Source organism: Bos indicus x Bos taurus, chromosome 7, assembly GCF_003369695.1.
Source record: "Bos indicus x Bos taurus breed Angus x Brahman F1 hybrid chromosome 7, Bos_hybrid_MaternalHap_v2.0, whole genome shotgun sequence".
Taxonomy (NCBI): Eukaryota; Metazoa; Chordata; class Mammalia; order Artiodactyla; family Bovidae; genus Bos; species Bos indicus x Bos taurus.
The window spans coordinates 96,443,923-96,447,386 of NC_040082.1; the positions used below are offsets into that span (position 1 = coordinate 96,443,923).

The 3,464-nt window shown below is 37.7% G+C and overlaps 1 pseudogene; it reads right to left on the reverse strand.

Annotated features, from left to right (window-relative positions):
* Nucleotides 1-580: 580 nt before the first annotated feature.
* On the reverse strand, nt 581-1,563 carry LOC113895954 (annotated as a pseudogene).
* Nucleotides 1,564-3,464: the final 1,901 nt, after the last annotated feature.

Genomic DNA, 3,464 nt, shown 5'->3' on the forward strand with positions numbered 1-3,464 from the left:
TAAGAATAGAATAAATAGACTCTTTTGCAGTGAGTCTCAGTTGACAGTCTTTCTTAAAATTTATTTTATTGTAGGATAGTTGAATTACAATGTTGCAAAATAGTCAGTATTTGTAAGCACCGCCCCCCCTCAGATTATTTTGTTAAAAGCCAAGGCTGAGAAGCCATGACATGTATCCTCACACATAGACTGCATACATAGACTTAAAACATAGTAATTAGCTGGAAAATAGATAACAGCTTGAGAAAAAAATATTATTTAAATCTGTAAAAAATGGAGTTGTTCATCTTTCTAGTGTGTGGGTCACCACAATAATGAATAACAATAATAATAATAATAATAAACTAGAGACTCCTCCTTGGGTATAATAAGATTTAGTCACAGTAGTTCTGACATCTGCAGAATCCCAGAAGACCCTCCCAGCCCCATCAAAAACATATCCAAAGAAGCAATATTCAGGTGTAAAACAAGGAGAGGCAAGAAGGCCCTAAGAGCTACAACTAATGTCATGAGGGAGGTAGAGTTTTCAGATCTAGATGTTAATTTTGCTACATTTTCCAATCTACACTCCAAATGGAGGTTAGATTGTTTTGTTGAGGAACCTGCAAAAGGCCCTTTTGAAGTCTCTGTTCCTCAGGCTGTAGATGAAGGGGTTCAGCATGGGGGTGATGACAGTGTACACCACTGAAGCTACTGCATCCTTCCTGGGAGATTGTGAGATGGCTGAGCTGAGGTACACACCAAGGCCTGTTCCATAAAATAAGCAAACAACTGCCAGGTGAGAGCCACAGGTGGAGAAGGCTTTATACCTCCCACCTGATGACCAGACTCTCAAAATGGAGGAAAGAATTTTATAGTAAGAGTAAAAGATTCCTGAGAAAGGGAGAAAAGCAAAAATGGCACCAATAAAATATATGACAATATTTTTGGTGAAAATGTCAGAACAGGCAAGCTTGAGGAGCAGAGAAGGGTCACAGAAGAAATTAGAAATTTCTACATCTTTAAAGCAGGTAAGTTGCAGCATAATCAGATTGTGTACCTGGGAGTCCATAAGGCTACCAAAAAAAGACACCAAAACTAAGGAGCAACAGAGGTGTGGGTTCATGATGACCGGGTAGTGCAGTGGGTGACAGATGGCCACAAACCTGTCATAGGACATCACAGACAGCAGCATACCATCCATACATCCAAAAAGGATAAAAATAGACATCTGTGTCAGGCAGCCTGCATAGGAGATGACTCTGCCGTGAGTTTGGATGTTCACAATCATCTTGGGGACCGTGGTGGAGATGAAGCCAATGTCAGCCAAGGAGAGGTTGGAGAGGAAGAAGTACATGGGGGTGTGGAGGTGGGGGTCAGAGGTGACGGCCAGGATGATGAGCAGGTTCCCCAGTATGGTGACCAGGTACATGGACAGGAAGAGGGTAAAGAGCAAAGGCTGCAGTTCTGGATCATCTGAGAGGCCCTGGAGGAAGAATTCTGAGACACTTGTTAGATTTCCAGTTCTGTGTAGCTTGGACACCTTTGGAAGAAGGAAAGAGGACTGGAAAAATATAAATACATAAATGGTCATGCAGTACTGTGTCCATATTTTGGACTCAAGCAATTCATTTCTCAGATTATACATCCCAGTTCCTTCAGCAATATTTCTCAGTGTGACATATTCTTAGAATTGTTTCCTGTTGGTTTCTGTGTTATTCACTTCTGTCTATAGTCTCCTACGTTCATTATAAAGCTTCATGAAAAGTGAAAGGGAGGAAGGATATTAGAGGTAATACATCCATGGTCTCAGTTAAAGACAGCCCACTTGTTCTAAATTAAAGGTGAATGTTCATAATCAGAACTCATTTTACATGATACTCAGAGTTTTATCATCCTTTGTTTTTCTGTCTTCTCTCCTTTATGAAATAGGGGATTATTGAAGTATCAGAGTTTTTTTTAAGAAGTCATTTAGTATATATATTTTTCATATCTTTGACTTTGGTGGACTTTAAATTTCAATCAATATTGTTTAAGTGTACATGATCTAATGTGTTGTTGACTACAAAGATGGTGTTCATGTACACAGCACTGCTAAAGATTACACAATAATGAAATTTAAGAAATCCTCTTGAAATTTTTTTCTGAATATCTTAAATAGGGTTACTTGTTTCAATACCATCTCATTTAAATGTTCAATGGATGAGACCCTTTACCTTTGGGGACTCTACTGGCAGAAAAATAATACTTCACTGATTTTATTTTCTTCAGTTTACTGAAGTGATTAACAAAATTTCATATATTTGGATTGTGCCACATGGAGATCATGAAAAGATGTACAAAATGATTATTTAATACAATACACATTGGGAATGATTACCACAGTCAAGTTAAATAATGTATGTGGCACCTCACATAGCTTCTGTGAGTGTGTGTGTGTGTGTGTGTGTGTGTAGTAACAGTTAAGCAGATCTCTCTTAGCAGATTTCAAGAACACAACCAGAATTATTAGCTATAGTTATCAGACTGCATATTAGATCCCCAAACTTATTCATTTTGTAATAAAAGTTTGTACATTTTGACCACCATTTCCTCACTTTTTCTACCACCAATCCTCACAACAAGAGTTTGATTTTCTTAGCTTCCACACAGAACTGAGATCATAGTGGATTTGACTTTCTGTGACTGGTGTATATAGTTTAATAAGCATAGTATTGTTCAGGTCCATCCATGTTGTCAAAAATGGCAGGATTTTCTTCTTTCTGTGGCTAGATAATATCCCATTGTTTATATATACACATCTCATTTTCTTTACCTATTCATCTGTCAACAGATACATATCCATATTTTCACTATTTCAAATAATATTGCAAAGACAAGGGAATGCAAATATCCACTTTTGAGGTTCTGATTTTATTTCTTTAGCCAATACTCTGAAGTGGGGTTGCTGGTTTCTAGTTCTATTTCAATTTGTTGCAGTTTAAAAATTTTTAAAGAACATCCATTCTGTTTTCTCTAATGAAGTTACCAATATTCATTCCTACCAACCATGTACAACAGTTCTTATCTCCACTTCCTCACCAGCATTTGTTTTCTTTTTATTGTTTTTAATAGCCATCCTGACAGTCATGAGGTGATCTTTGATCTAGGTTTGGACCTGTGTTTCCTATATTAACTGATGTTGAGTACCTTTTTATATACCTGTTAGTCTTGTTCTCCTGGTTGTAAACACTTCAGAGCCAGATATCTATAATGTTATGATGTTATGGTTGATATCACATTCTTCACCCTTGTCCTCGTCTTCATCCTCATCACTACTCTCATAATGAATTGAAGTGTTCAGGGGAAGGTTACTGAGTCCATTAGCTGCTCTGGTAGGAGGGATGCCAGCCAGAGTCAGAACCAGTGGTGATGGAAGCAGAACTCTGAATGAGAGTTCTCACACCCCAGTCAGATCCTAGAATGTAGATTTTAAGTGCACTATT